This window comes from Hippocampus zosterae, chromosome 6 (assembly GCF_025434085.1).
Source record: "Hippocampus zosterae strain Florida chromosome 6, ASM2543408v3, whole genome shotgun sequence".
Taxonomy (NCBI): domain Eukaryota; kingdom Metazoa; phylum Chordata; class Actinopteri; order Syngnathiformes; family Syngnathidae; genus Hippocampus; species Hippocampus zosterae.
The window spans coordinates 14,200,643-14,218,949 of record NC_067456.1 but is presented as its reverse complement, the minus strand read 5'-3'; positions in this window follow the sequence as shown (position 1 = coordinate 14,218,949).

Genomic DNA, 18,307 nt, shown 5'->3' with positions numbered 1-18,307 from the left:
CCAAAACACCACCACGAACAACAACACCTCGTAGGACACCAACAGGCAGCAGAGCACAAACAGACCAAAACAACACACTCGCCTCACCAACACTACCCTCAAAGGCAACACGGACAGACAACTCCAACAGAGATACAACAAACACAAGACCACCCCCCCAAACCTGGACCTGCAATAGCTGCAATAGAATCATCACACGCAGACAAACCTCACTCAGATGCAACTCAACACACCCACACTGGATACACAGACATTGCTCCGGCATCACCACCCGCCAATACACAAACACGTGGACATGCAGAACACACACGCAAACAACAAACACCCCAACACCACAACCCCCGAACAACCCACAAAGAACAACACCCACCAACAAAAACAACAAACACACACTGACCATACTACAAATAAACATCAACGGCATCCAAAACAAGAAAACAGAACTAGAAGAACTCGCCTCACAACAGCACGCAGACATCATCACCATACAAGAAACCAAACTAGAAAAACAACACAACACACCTCGTCTCACCAACTACACCAGCATTAGGAAAGACAGAGAACACAAGGGAGGAGGAGGACTGCTCACATACATTCACAAATCAGTCACATTCACTCCCATGAACTTCCCCAACAACATTAACACCAACACTACAGAAATTCAAACCGTAAAGATTCACATAACCAACCACAAAAGACTACACATATGCAACATGTATATACCCCCCAGAGATACCACCCGACCAGACCACGCCACAGAAGACACAGACATCACCAACACCTTCCAATACATAAACTCGCTGAACAACACCATTCTAACCGCAGACATCAACGCTCACTCAACACAATGGCACTCTCCCTACGACGACCACAGAGGCACCCACATTGCAGACATACTACAAAACTCCCAACAAATCACTCTAAACGCAAACACACCTACCAGAAAACCTACAAACATCAACCAACAACCAACATCACCGGACATCACAACAGCCAGCAACAGCATCACAAACAGAACAACATGGACCACAATACACGCACTCAGTTCAGACCACCTTCCTATCAAAATCACACACAACACGCGTGCTCCTTTCCGCCTACAACAACACCTTCAAACTTACACAAATTACAGGAAAGCAGACTGGGAAGGATACACCTCTGAAATAGAATCAGCACTGGAGAACATAACCATACCTGACAACATCCACACAGGCAACACCATGCTCACAAACCTCATACTTACAGCAGACAAACACCACATACCCCACGGAAAAATAAAAAGCAAATCACTTCTCCTACCACAACACATCAGAACACTCATCAGCCAAAGAAACGACATCAGACAACAAAACCACCAAGACCCACGCATCACAGACCTAAACAAAGAAATAGACACACAAATCCAAAAACACAAACAAGAGCTATGGAAAGAACACTTAACGGATGCATGGAACCACAGACACAAACAACACATACTCTGGAACACAGTAACAAGACTATCAAACAAAGAACAAAAAGCACCAGAAAACACCACAATACAGTTCGGACAACACACGGCAATATCCAACAAACAGAAAGCGCGAGCATTCAACAAACAATTCACCAACATAATACAACACAAAACCAACAGAACATACAGACAACTACAACGCAAAATACGAAAACTCAACACCACGCCCATAACCATCACAGAACAGCAAGTCAAACAAGCACTACAACGCTCCAAAAGCAACAACTCCACAGGCCCAGACAACATAAACATCAGACATCTGAAACACCTAGGCCCCAAAGCAATAACACTACTCACACACACTTACAACACATCACTCAACACCAACACCATCCCCGCAATATGGAAGACTGCAAAAATAATCCCAATACCAAAACCCAACAAAAACCACGCACTCGGCCCATCTTATAGACCAATAGCACTACTCAGCCCAATAGCCAAAACAATGGAAAAGGTAATACTACCCTTCATTACCAACAACACTCAACTACCCTCTCACCAACACGGCTTCCGAAAACAACACTCCACAACCACAGCACTACACCACATACACAACATCATAGCCACAGGTTTCAATCAACAAAAACCACCACAACGAACAGTTGCCATAGCCCTAGACATCTCCAAAGCCTTTGACACGGTAAACCTACACACACTCACAAACAAACTCAACAACACGAACACCCCAAACATCATCATCAAATACATCTTCAACTACATAAGGGGACGCAGACAATACACTCAATACCGGGGGGAAACATCAGAACATAGAAACACGAAAACGGGGGTACCACAGGGGGGAGTACTTTCACCAACACTATTCAACATATACATGGCAGACTTACCACAACCACCTCCAAATGTACACACAGTTACATATGCAGACGACATCACCATTCTATCCACACATGTCAAACCACAACAGGCACAACAACAAGTACAAAAATATCTCCACGACATATACAACTGGACAAAACAGAACCAACTCACACTCAACGCAGACAAAACCACCACCACTCTGTTCACACCGGATCCGGCAGAATACAGCAACAGGCTCACTTTACAAATAGATAACACCACCCTACCCACAGTCCGCGAACCCAAAATACTGGGATTAACATGGGACCCCAAACTCAGCTTCTCAAAACACACACAACACACTCTAACCCGCGCCAAGCAATCAAACAAAATACTTAAAGCCTTAACAACCACTCACTGGGGAAAATCCAAAGAAACTATACTCACCACATACAAAGCAACCACACTCACACGCCTCGAATACGCAAACACTATATGGTCACCAACACCATCGGACACAAACAAGACAAAGCTCCAGACCACACAGAACACCGCACTCAGAATAGCAACAGGATGCACACAAGACACAAACATACAACACTTGCATGAGGAAACAAAAACTCTCACACTGAACACCCATCTAAAACTACACGCATCGCAAATCAGACAAAAAGCCCAACACCCAACCCACCCACTACACCCACTCACTCAACAACCACCACCACCCAGACAAAAGAAACAAACAATCTTCCACAACAACAACTACACACACAACAAAGACACAGCACCACAGGACACCAACAACGACACCATAAAACAGAACATGAAAGACATACACACCCACTTTGTACAAACACACTTGGACACCAGACAACACAACAAAGTAATACATGCACCAGCACCAGAAATAGACCCATCAGAGCAAGACCTACCACACAGAACCAGACAACTCCTAGCACAACTCCGAACCAACAAATCACCAGCCCTACACTCCTACCTACACAACATTACACCGGACACACACCCAACACCACTCTGTGCGCTATGCGGCACGCAAGTGCACGACACACAACACCTGTTCACCTGCACAAACATACCCACCACACTGACTCCGGAGGACCTCTGGCGAAACCCAAGCGGAGTGGCGGCCCTGCTCGCCCGCTGGGCGGAGGAGGGGGGTCTGGGGATCCGGGAGACGGAGTGAGGGCCCGGTCCCCCAATGTCGGGGCACGGGTGGGGTCGACAACAACAACAACAACAACATAAAAAAAGACTTCCCCTTTAAATATTCCTGCTGCATAATATATCTCCTTTCCTTTCATAAAGGATGGTCAGAACCTTTCCTAAGCATTATTAAAATTTAGACGATCTTTGCTCCAGGTGCTACCGGCTCATCTCACTCGGTTAGGATAGGAAAGGAAAGTTCCTATGCCAAAATGATAATCCAAAAAGGGCCCCTGTTGGTGGATAATCAGGCCATGGGAGGTGTGAGTAAATTGTGAGGGGGTGTTGGCTGGAGCTAGAAATAATTTTGGTGTCTTGTCCCTGCAGTAGGTTCATTAAAAGAGCAACCAGTGTTTTCACCACCATGGTCGGATCTTACTCTGGAGGGTAACCCATACAGGCAGGTGGCTTGGACAAAATATTTCAACACTGTCAAAGCTGTGTTGTCTGTGCTCCAGTTGAAGGTACGTTATTAGCCTGGAATTCCCATCAATGCCGGCATGTGTCACAAACACCCACCTGTAAAACAAACATGAAAAGAATAATGATTAAATACAAGAAAACAATCAAGTTTCATATCTTGTTTGAAATATCATCTCGGTAGAGAAGGTATTGCTGTGCACTTAAGACTACATGGAGGCAATTTGGAGTTTGTGTAACTTGGATATACAAATGATAAAATTCAATTTAATCTGTGCTGTCCATACAATACGGCTTTCTAATGCTCCCACGAGTACAAATATAAGATGATCCCTTATTACCGAATGAGACGCATATGCCCATCTATGTGCCATAAACTATTGGGGAATGGCACATAGTATGTTCTTCTAGCCACAGTCTGGCTCCATCTCTGGGCTGCAGCAGCTGGCCCAATACGGTTGAGGATTTCTCGAACTCTTTTTCTTTGTACTACAATACCATCAGCACGCAGGTATGCCCTCATCATCTGCAACAGGTTCATAAAACAACACAATAAAGAACGTACACTTTCACAATGAATATAATGATATATACATGAAGGGACAAGAGTATGTAGCCGAACACTTGCTTCCGAGCCTGATCTGGGAAATTGGCTGTGCAATCTTCTGACATGCTCTTCCAGGTCAACATCATGAATGGGAGTAAATCTATTTCTGGCTGAAATCTGAAAAAACTTCATTTTTTTATGCAGGTATGAAGAGGAACAACACAATATCTCAGTCATGGCTCTCACTGTAAAGCCCTGAGTGGGGAGCAGTTCAATTTGATCCCTTGTAATGTCAAGTGCTGGTCTTCCTCGTCTACCTAAAGTATGGAAATAAAAGGATTAAGGAATTCAAGCAAACGAATCACTACGTGTTTTTTTATATACTGTATACAGTACAGGCATATAGACACAGATGTACATAAAAGTATATGCAGCTTCAAAACCACGAGCAGCTATTTTCTCTAACCATTTTACTCAAGAAAAAAATAATTCAAACTTATAATTGAATAACTAAAAGATCACTAGTTATTGCTTAAAAGTGTACAGCCATCGCGTTACTTAATAGTCTACTGATTTGCAGGAAAACCACTGGTATAAAACGACGTTTGACAGGGTGATAGAAGGTAAGTCACAGCAAGTCGTCAGTAAAACCCGTGTGTAGTTCGAATAAAAATACATACGAAAAACCAATGACAAAAAATGGTAGCCATTTTACCTGTGTGCAAACGATGTGCCACATGGGAACAAACACGTCCACCATTACGAGTGGGTCCCGCAATGATGACAGATCGGAGATCTATTGGACTTTGAATCAAACTTTGAATAGTATCAGCGCTTAACTGGTCACTAACTCTTCTTAAATTAGCAATTGAAATGTTTATCGCGCGTGCTTCACTTTCACCGGCAGACCCTTGATGACAGGCACTCTCTATTGCCCTGCACCTTCGCCGAATACGTCTCAGGACACTGTCCGCCATTGTTGTTTTAAAAAACTCAGTGGGCACAGAATTTCCAAAATCATGAGCCCTGACTGGTGGGATGACACTATTTTGAAACGTACAGCCAATAGGATACCGTTACATGTTTTCGTAATCATCCTTATTTGCATTTAATGCAAGTACAGTGTAATGTCACTAGCACTACAAGTGGGCACATTTATGGCCTTACATGTTCACTAGTAAGCGTCAAAATCATCTTACCAGTGAACTAGTGGGCACATTTATGGCCTTAAATGTTCAGTAGTAAGCGTCAAAATTATCTTATTATGGATGGATGGATGGATAGTGAACTAGTGAGCGTTTTGTGGCTTACATGTTCACTAGTAAGCGTCAAAATGACCTTACTAGTAAACTAGTGAGCGTTTTGTGGCTTACATGTTCACTAGTAAGCGTCAAAATGATCTTACTAGTGAACTATTGGGCGTTTTGTGGCTTACATGTTCACTAGTAAGCCTCAAAATGATCTTACTAGTGAACTAGTAGGCGATGTGTGGCTTACATGTCAACTAGTAAGCCTCAAAATGAACTTACTAGTGAACTAGTGGGCACATTTATGGCCTTACATGTTCACTAGTAAGCGTCAAAATGATCTTACTAGTGAACTAGTGGGCGTTTTTTGGCTTACATGTTCACTAGTAAGCGTCAAAATGACCTTACTAGTGAACTAGTGGGCGTTTTGTGGCTTACATGTTCACTAGTAAGCGTCAAAATGATCTTACTAGTGAACGAGTGAGCGTTTTGTGGCTTACATGTTCACTAGTAAGCGTCAAAATGACCTTACTAGTGAACTAGTGAGCGTTTTGTGGCTTACATGTTCACTAGTAAGCCTCAAAATGATCTTACTAGTGAACTAGTGGGCGTTCTGTGGCTTACATGTTCACTAGAAGCCTCAAATTTATCTTACTAGTGAACTAGCGGGCGTTTTGTGGCTTACATGTCAACTAGTAAGCCTCAAAATGATCTTACTAGTGAACTAGTGGGCACATTTATGGCCTTACATGTTCACGAGTAAGCGTCAAAATGACCTTACTAGTGAACTAGTGGGCAATATGGAATAAATACTCAAAGGGCTTGCCAGGCAAGCCCATTGAGTATTTAAAGGGTTCAAAGGGCTTGCCTGGCAAGCCCTTTGAGTATTTATTCATCCGTGATGGTATTGTAGACCAATGAGAGCACGTCCGACAGACACGTGGACTTCGGGCAGCCAATCATGATGCATTTCGAGCCAAGCCCCAACAAAAACGGAGGAGAAAACTTTAAGACGCTTTGAAAGCTTTTGGGGTAATTATTACTCTTGTTGTTACACAAAATTTTGTTTCACGATTATTTTAGGCGGCAACGTTATGGTGTAAATGTCAAATACGTGGTCAATTTATCAAGATGAAGCCTGCTTAAAAATTTGCTCCAACAATTTTGGAGATGTGTCTGACTTTGACAGCAATGGCGGCAGTTCAATGCTGACAGTCGCAGTCGGGTGCAGATTTATTTCGGCAGGACTTTCTAAAATCATCCGTTTGCTCTGACAGTTCTCTGTCTGACAGTCACATTTTGTCTTATTACTCACAAGCTAATTGACATTTAAAAAAAGAGTTAATGTTTGGAACACGATTTTGCTCTTACCGTTTGCTGCCTTAGTTCGTTTGAAATATTCGCTTCCTGCATTACATGAAGTACATTTTTTAATATTCACAAGACTGTAACTGTGCATTATAAATAATGTCCCATTTGCACTGTTTTACTGGATCTACAACTAAACTAGGTCCTCGTTTCTGGGAGAGTCCACAGCACCTCCTGTATCACAACCATTCTGCCGGCACACCTTCAGCAGCACGATGTTTCTAACGGGAGCTGGAGGGTGATCAGCTTCATTGAAGAACAGGAGGAGGAGAGGCACAACGTTTGTCATTTGTGATATGTTTTTAGACTTTTCTCCTAACTAAAAAAACTGTTTTGTTAATTTCTTGATATAGTTCTTGTATTTAAATATTTTAACAATCAAATATTTTTCAACTGTGTTTTAGATATGAATTGTATGAAATAAATCAGTGAAGCCCCATTCAAATTCTACTCTATCTAATCTGCTCGATCACACTGCTGTCAACCTGCTGTACCTCCAAACTCCTTGGCTTACTCGCAGTTGGAGGGTTCCCCCCGAACGGGGGGACAAATCAAGGAACCAATCCCTGCACCCCGAACGGGGTGCCCTTACGGCCGTTTTTTTTTTTTCGGCTAACCGCCCCCTGAACCTGGCAGGGTGGCGGGCGGACCTTTTGCTCCAGGCGGGGGACATAGAGACAAATCCGGGGCCCACACAGACACTCTCACGCACGCAACAAACACACACACAACAAACTACCTGGACATGCGACATTTGCACACAACAGATTACAAGAAGACAGACATCCTTCAGATGCAACCACCACACACCACACTGGGTACACAAACATTGCACAAACATAAACACTAGACAATACAACATAACATGGAAATGCAGACTACATCCCAAAACACCACCACGAACAACAACACCTCGTAGGACACCAACAGGCAGCAGAGCACAAACAGACCAAAACAACACACTCGCCTCACCAACACTACCCTCAAAGGCAACACGGACAGACAACTCCAACAGAGATACAACAAACACAAGACCACCCCCCCAAACCTGGACCTGCAATAGCTGCAATAGAATCATCACACGCAGACAAACCTCACTCAGATGCAACTCAACACACCCACACTGGATACACAGACATTGCTCCGGCATCACCACCCGCCAATACACAAACACGTGGACATGCAGAACACACACGCAAACAACAAACACCCCAACACCACAACCCCCGAACAACCCACAAAGAACAACACCCACCAACAAAAACAACAAACACACACTGACCATACTACAAATAAACATCAACGGCATCCAAAACAAGAAAACAGAACTAGAAGAACTCGCCTCACAACAGCACGCAGACATCATCACCATACAAGAAACCAAACTAGAAAAACAACACAACACACCTCGTCTCACCAACTACACCAGCATTAGGAAAGACAGAGAACACAAGGGAGGAGGAGGACTGCTCACATACATTCACAAATCAGTCACATTCACTCCCATGAACTTCCCCAACAACATTAACACCAACACTACAGAAATTCAAACCGTAAAGATTCACATAACCAACCACAAAAGACTACACATATGCAACATGTATATACCCCCCAGAGATACCACCCGACCAGACCACGCCACAGAAGACACAGACATCACCAACACCTTCCAATACATAAACTCGCTGAACAACACCATTCTAACCGCAGACATCAACGCTCACTCAACACAATGGCACTCTCCCTACGACGACCACAGAGGCACCCTCATTGCAGACATACTACAGAACTCCCAACAAATCACTCTAAACGCAAACACACCTACCAGAAAACCTACAAACATCAACCAACAACCAACATCACCGGACATCACAACAGCCAGCAACAGCATCACAAACAGAACAACATGGACCACAATACACGCACTCAGTTCAGACCACCTTCCTATCAAAATCACACACAACACGCGTGCTCCTTTCCGCCTACAACAACACCTTCAAACTTACACAAATTACAGGAAAGCAGACTGGGAAGGATACACCTCTGAAATAGAATCAGCACTGGAGAACTTAACCATACCTGACAACATCCACACAGCCAACACCATGCTCACAAACCTCATACTTACAGCAGACAAACACCACATACCCCACGGAAAAATAAAAAGCAAATCACTTCTCCTACCACAACACATCAGAACACTCATCAGCCAAAGAAACGACATCAGACAACAAAACCACCAAGACCCACGCATCACAGACCTAAACAAAGAAATAGACAAACAAATCCAAAAACACAAACAAGAGCTATGGAAAGAACACTTAACGGATGCATGGAACCACAGACACAAACAATACATACTCTGGAACACAGTAACAAGACTATCTAACAAAGAACAAAAAGCACCAGAAAACACCACAATACAGTTCGGACAACACACGGCAATATCCAACAAACAGAAAGCACGAGCATTCAACAAACAATTCACCAACATAATACAACACAAAACCAACAGAACATACAGACAACTACAACGCAAAATACGAAAACTCAACACCACGCCCATAACCATCACAGAACAACAAGTCAAACAAGCACTACAACGCTCCAAAAACAACAACTCCACAGGCCCAGACAACATAAACATCAGACATCTGAAACACCTAGGCCCCAAAGCAATAACACTACTCACACACACTTACAACACATCACTCAACACCAACACCATCCCCGCAATATGGAAGACTGCAAAAATAATCCCAATACCAAAACCCAACAAAAACCACGCACTCGGCCCATCCTACAGACCAATAGCACTACTCAGCCCAATAGCCAAAACAATGGAAAAGGTAATACTACCCTTCATTACCAACAACACTCAACTACCCTCTCACCAACACGGCTTCCGAAAACAACACTCCACAACCACAGCACTACACCACATACACAACATCATAGCCACAGGTTTCAATCAACAAAAACCACCACAACGAACAGTTGCCATAGCCCTAGACATGTCCAAAGCCTTTGACACGGTAAACCTACACACACTCACAAACAAACTCAACAACACTAACACCCCAAACATCATCATCAAATACATCTTCAACTACATAAGGGGACGCAGACAATACACTCAATACCGGGGGGAAACATCAGAACACAGAAACACGAAAACGGGGGTACCACAGGGGGGAGTACTTTCACCAACACTATTCAACATATACATGGCAGACTTACCACAACCACCTCCAAATGTACACACAGTTACATATGCAGACGACATCACCATTCTATCCACACATGTCAAACCACAACAGGCACAACAACAAGTACAAAAATATCTCCACGACATATACAACTGGACAAAACAGAACCAACTCACACTCAACGCAGACAAAACCACCACCACTCTGTTCACACCGGATCCGGCAGAATACAGCAACAGACTCACTTTACAAATAGATAACACCACCCTACCCACAGTCCGCGAACCCAAAATACTGGGATTAACATGGGACCCCAAACTCACCTTCTCAAAACACACAGAACACACTCTAACCCGCGCCAAGCAATCAAACAAAATACTTAAAGCCTTAACAACCACTCACTGGGGAAAATCCAAAGAAACTATACTCACCACATACAAAGCAACCACACTCACACGCCTCGAATACGCAAACACTATATGGTCACCAACACTATCGGACACAAACAAGACAAAACTCCAGACCACACAGAACACCGCACTCAGAATAGCAACAGGATGCACACAAGACACAAACATACAACACTTGCATGAGGAAACAAAAACTCTCCCACTGAACACCCATCTAAAACTACACGCATCGCAAATCAGACAAAAAGCCCAACACCCAACCCACCCACTACACCCACTCACTCAACAACCACCACCACACAGACAAAAGAAACAAACAATCTTCCACAACAACAACTACACACACAACAAAGACACAGCACCACAGGACACCAACAACGACACCATAAAACAGAACATGAAAGACATACACACCCACTTTGTACAAACACACTTGGACACCAGACAACACAACAAAGTAATACATGCACCAGCACCAGAAATAGACCCATCAGAGCAAGACCTACCACACAGAACCAGACAACTCCTAGCACAACTCCGAACCAACAAATCACCAGCCCTCCACTCCTACCTACACAACATTACACCGGACACACACCCAACACCACTCTGTGCGCTATGCGGCACGCAAGTGCACGACACACAACACCTGTTCACCTGCACAAACATACCCACCACACTGACTCCGGAGGACCTCTGGCGAAACCCAAGCGGAGTGGCGGCCCTGCTCGCCCGCTGGGCGGAGGAGGGGGGTCTGGGGATCCGGGAGACGGAGTGAGGGCCCGGTCCCCCAATGTCGGGGCACGGGTGGGGTCGACAACAACAACAACAACAACATAAAAAAAGACTTCCCCTTTAAATATTCCTGCTGCATAATATATCTCCTTTCCTTTCGTAAAGGATGGTCAGAACCTTTCCTAAGCATTATTAAAATTTAGACGATCTTTGCTCCAGGTGCTACCGGCTCATCTCACTCGGTTAGGATAGGAAAGGAAAGTTCCTATGCCAAAATGATAATCCAAAAAGGGCCCCTGTTGGTGGATAATCAGGCCATGGGAGGTGTGAGTAAATTGTGAGGGGGTGTTGGCTGGAGCTAGAAATAATTTTGGTGTCTTGTCCCTGCAGTAGGTTCATTAAAAGAGCAACCAGTGTTTTCACCACCATGGTCGGATCTTACTCTGGAGGGTAACCCATACAGGCAGGTGGCTTGGACAAAATATTTCAACACTGTCAAAGCTGTGTTGTCTGTGCTCCAGTTGAAGGTACGTTATTAGCCTGGAATTCCCATCAATGCCGGCATGTGTCACAAACACCCACCTGTAAAACAAACATGAAAAGAATAATGATTAAATACAAGAAAACAATCAAGTTTCATATCTTGTTTGAAATATCATCTCGGTAGAGAAGGTATTGCTGTGCACTTAAGACTACATGGAGGCAATTTGGAGTTTGTGTAACTTGGATATACAAATGATAAAATTCAATTTAATCTGTGCTGTCCATACAATATGGCTTTCTAATGCTCCCACGAGTACAAATATAAGATGATCCGTTATTACCGAATGAGACGCATATGCCCATCTATGTGCCATAAACTATTGGGGAATGGCACATAGTATGTTCTTCTAGCCACAGTCTGGCTCCATCTCTGGGCTGCAGCAGCTGGCTCAATACGGTTGAGGATTTCTCGAACTCTTTTTCTTTGTACTACAATACCATCAGCACGCAGGTATGCCCTCATCATCTGCAACAGGTTCATAAAACAACACAATAAAGAAAGTACACTTTCACAATGAATATAATGATATATACATGAAGGGACAAGAGTATGTAGCAGAACACTTGCTTCCGAGCCTGATCTGGGAAATTGGCTGTGCAATCTTCTGACATGCTCTTCCAGGTCAACATCATGAATGGGAGTAAATCTATTTCTGGCTGAAATCTGAAAAAACTTCATTTTTTTATGCAGGTATGAAGAGGAACAACACAACATCTCAGTGATGGCTCTCACTGTAAAGCCCTGAGTGGGGAGCAGTTCAATTGGATCCCTTGTAATGTCAAGTGCTGGTCTTCCTCGTCTACCTAAAGTATGGAAATAAAAGGATTAAGGAATTCAAGCAAACGAATCACTACGTGTTTTTTTATATACTGTATACAGTACAGGCATATAGACACAGATGTACATAAAAGTATATGCAGCTTCAAAACCACGAGCAGCTATTTTCTCTAACCATTTTACTCAAGAAAAAAATAATTCAAACTTATAATTGAATAACTAAAAGATCACTAGTTATTGCTTAAAAGTGTACAGCCATCGCGTTACTTAATAGTCTACTGATTTGCAGGATAACCACTGGTATAAAACGACGTTTGACAGGGTGATAGAAGGTAAGTCACAGCAAGTCGTCAGTAAAACCCGTGTGTAGTTCGAATAAAAATACATACGAAAAACCAATGACAAAAAATGGTAGCCATTTTACCTGTGTGCAAACGATGTGCCACATGGGAACAAACACGTCCACCATTAGGAGTGGGTCCCGCAATGATGACAGATCGGAGATCTATTGGACTTTGAATCAAACTTTGAATAGTATCAGCGCTAAACTGGTCACTAACTCTTCTTAAATTAGCAATTGAAATGTTTATCGCGCGTGCTTCACTTTCACCGGCAGACCCTTGATGGCAGGCACTCTCTATTGCCCTGCACCTTCGCCGAATACGTCTCAGGACACTGTCCGCCATTGTTGTTTTAAAAAACTAAGTGGGCACAGAATTTCCAAAATCATGAGGCCTGACTGGTGGGATGACACTATTTTGAAACGTACAGCCAATAGGATACCGTTACATGTTTTCGTAATCATCCTTATTTGCATTTAATGCAAGTACAGTGTAATGTCACTAGCACTACAAGTGGGCACATTTATGGCCTTACATGTTCACTAGTAAGCGTCAAAATCATCTTACCCGTGAACTAGTGGGCACATTTATGGCCTTAAATGTTCAGTAGTAAGCGTCAAAATAATCTTATTAGAGAACTAGTGGGCGTTTTGCGGCTTACATGTTCACTAGTAAGCGTCAAAATGACCTTACTAGTGAACTAGTGAGCGTTTTGTGGCTTACATGTTCACTAGTAAGCGTCAAAATGATCTTACTAGTGAACTATTGGGCGTTTTGTGGCTTACATGTTCACTAGTAAGCCTCAAAATGATCTTACTAGTGAACTAGTAGGCGATGTGTGGCTTACATGTCAACTAGTAAGCCTCAAAATGAACTTACTAGTGAACTAGTGGGCACATTTATGGCCTTACATGTTCACTAGTAAGCGTAAAAATGATCTTACTAGTGAACTAGTGGGCGTTTTGTGGCTTACATGTTCACTAGTAAGCGTCAAAATGACCTTACTAGTGAACTAGTGGGCGTTTTGTGGCTTACATGTTCACTAGTAAGCGTCAAAATGATCTTACTAGTGAACGAGTGAGCGTTTTGTGGCTGACATGTTCATAAATAAGCGTCAAAATGACCTTACTAGTGAACTAGTGAGCGTTTTGTGGCTTACATGTTCACTAGTAAGCGTCAAAATGATCTTACTAGTGAACTAGTGGGCGTTCTGTGGCTTACATGTTCACTAGAAGCCTCAAAATTATCTTACTAGTGAACTAGCGGGCGTTTTGTGGCTTACATGTCAAATAGTAAGCCTCAAAATGATCTTACTAGTGAACTAGTGGGCACATTTATGGCCTTACATGTTCACTAGTAAGCGCCAAAATGACCTTACTAGTGAACTAGTGGGCAATATGGAATAAATACTCAAAGGGCTTGCCAGGCAAGCCCATTGAGTATTTAAAGGGTTCAAAGGGCTTGCCTGGCAAGCCCTTTGAGTATTTATTCATCCGTGATGGTAATGTAGACCAATGAGAGCACGTCCGACAGACACGTGGACTTCGGGCGGCCAATCATGATGCATTTCGAGCCAAGCCCCAACAAAAACGGAGGAGAAAACTTTCAGACGCTTTGAAAGCTTTTGGGGTACATATTACTCTTGTTGTTACACAAAATTTTGTTTTACGATTATTTTAGGCGGTAACGCCTGCTTAAAAATTTGCTCCAACAATTTTGGAGATGTGTCTGACTTTGACAGCAATCGCGGCAGTTCAATGCTGACAGTCGCAGTCGGGTGCAGATTTATTTCGGCAGGACTTTCTAAAATCATCCGTTTGCTCTGACAGTTCTCTGTCTGACAGTCACATTTTGTCTTATTACTCACAAGCTAATTGCCATTTAAAAAAAGAGTTAATGTTTGGAACACGATTTTGCTCTTACTGTTTGCTGCCTTAGTTCGTTTGAAATATTCGCTTCCTGCATTACATGAAGTACATTTTTTAATATTCACAAGACTGAAACTGTGCATTATAAATAATGTCCCATTTGCACTATGTTTTACTGGATCTACAACTAAACTAGGTCCTCGTTTCTGGGAGAGTCCACAGCACCTCCTGTATCACAACCATTCTGCCGGCACACCTTCAGCAGCACAATGTTTCTAACGGGAGCTGGAGGGTGATCAGCTTCATTGAAGAACAGGAGGAGGAGAGGCACAACGTTTGTCATTTGTGATATGTTTTTAGACTTTTCTCCTAACTAAAAAAACTATGTTTTGTTAATTTCTTGATATAGTTCTTGTATTTAAATATTTTAACAATCAAATATTTTTCAACTGTGTTTTAGATATGAATTGTATGAAATAAATCAGTGAAGCCCCATTCAAATTCTACTCTATCTAATCTGCTCGATCACACTGCTGTCAACCTGCTGTACCTCCAAACTCCTTGGCTTACTCGCAGTTGGAGGGTTCCCCCCGAACGGGGGGACAAATCAAGGAACCAATCCCTGCACCCCGAACGGGGTGCCCTTACGGCCGTTTTTTTTTTTTCGGCTAACCGCCCCCTGAACCTGGCAGGGTGGCGGGCGGACCTTTTGCTCCAGGCGGGGGACATAGAGACAAATCCGGGGCCCACACAGACACTCTCACGCACGCAACAAACACACACACAACAAACTACCTGGACATGCGACATTTGCACACAACAGATTACAAGAAGACAGACATCCTTCAGATGCAACCACCACACACCACACTGGGTACACAAACATTGCACAAACATAAACACTAGACAATACAACATAACATGGAAATGCAGACTACATCCCAAAACACCACCACGAACAACAACACCTCGTAGGACACCAACAGGCAGCAGAGCACAAACAGACCAAAACAACACACTCGCCTCACCAACACTACCCTCAAAGGCAACACGGACAGACAACTCCAACAGAGATACAACAAACACAAGACCACCCCCCCAAACCTGGACCTGCAATAGCTGCAATAGAATCATCACACGCAGACAAACCTCACTCAGATGCAACTCAACACACCCACACTGGATACACAGACATTGCTCCGGCATCACCACCCGCCAATACACAAACACGTGGACATGCAGAACACACACGCAAACAACAAACACCCCAACACCACAACCCCCGAACAACCCACAAAGAACAACACCCACCAACAAAAACAACAAACACACACTGACCATACTACAAATAAACATCAACGGCATCCAAAACAAGAAAACAGAACTAGAAGAACTCGCCTCACAACAGCACGCAGACATCATCACCATACAAGAAACCAAACTAGAAAAACAACACAACACACCTCGTCTCACCAACTACACCAGCATTAGGAAAGACAGAGAACACAAGGGAGGAGGAGGACTGCTCACATACATTCACAAATCAGTCACATTCACTCCCATGAACATCCCCAACAACATTAACACCAACACTACAGAAATTCAAACCGTAAAGATTCACATAACCAACCACAAAAGACTACACATATGCAACATGTATATACCCCCCAGAGATACCACCCGACCAGACCACGCCACAGAAGACACAGACATCACCAACACCTTCCAATACATAAACTCGCTGAACAACACCATTCTAACCGCAGACATCAACGCTCACTCAACACAATGGCACTCTCCCTACGACGACCACAGAGGCACCCACATTGCAGACATACTACAAAACTCCCAACAAATCACTCTAAACGCAAACACACCCACCAGAAAACCTACAAACATCAACCAACAACCAACATCACCGGACATCACAACAGCCAGCAACAGCATCACAAACAGAACAACATGGACCACAATACACGCACTCAGTTCAGACCACCTTCCTATCAAAATCACACACAACACGCGTGCTCCTTTCCGCCTACAACAACACCTTCAAACTTACACAAATTACAGGAAAGCAGACTGGGAAGGATACACCTCTGAAATAGAATCAGCACTGGAGAACATAACCATACCTGACAACATCCACACAGCCAACACCATGCTCACAAACCTCATACTTACAGCAGACAAACACCACATACCCCACGGAAAAATAAAAAGCAAATCACTTCTCCTACCACAACACATCAGAACACTCATCAGCCAAAGAAACGACATCAGACAACAAAACCACCAAGACCCACGCATCACAGACCTAAACAAAGAAATAGACACACAAATCCAAAAACACAAACAAGAGCTATGGAAAGAACACTTAACGGATGCATGGAACCACAGACACAAACAACACATACTCTGGAACACAGTAACAAGACTATCAAACAAAGAACAAAAAGCACCAGAAAACACCACAATACAGTTCGGACAACACACGGCAATATCCAACAAACAGAAAGCACGAGCATTCAACAAACAATTCACCAACATAATACAACACAAAACCAACAGAACATACAGACAACTACAACGCAAAATACGAAAACTCAACACCACGCCCATAACCATCACAGAACAACAAGTCAAACAAGCACTACAACGCTCCAAAAGCAACAACTCCACAGGCCCAGACAACATAAACATCAGACATCTGAAACACCTAGGCCCCAAAGCAATAACACTACTCACACACACTTACAACACATCACTCAACACCAACACCATCCCCGCAATATGGAAGACTGCAAAAATAATCCCAATACCAAAACCCAACAAAAACCACGCACTCGGCCCATCCTACAGACCAATAGCACTACTCAGCCCAATAGCCAAAACAATGGAAAAGGTAATACTACCCTTCATTACCAACAACACTCAACTACCCTCTCACCAACACGGCTTCCGAAAACAACACTCCACAACCACAGCACTACACCACATACACAACATCATAGCCACAGGTTTCAATCAACAAAAACCACCACAACGAACAGTTGCAATAGCCCTAGACATGTCCAAAGCCTTTGACACGGTAAACCTACACACACTCACAAACAAACTCAACAACACTAACACCCCAAACATCATCATCAAATACATCTTCAACTACATAAGGGGACGCAGACAATACACTCAATACCGGGGGGAAACATCAGAACACAGAAACACGAAAACGGGGGTACCGCAGGGGGGAGTACTTTCACCAACACTATTCAACATATACATGGCAGACTTACCACAACCACCTCC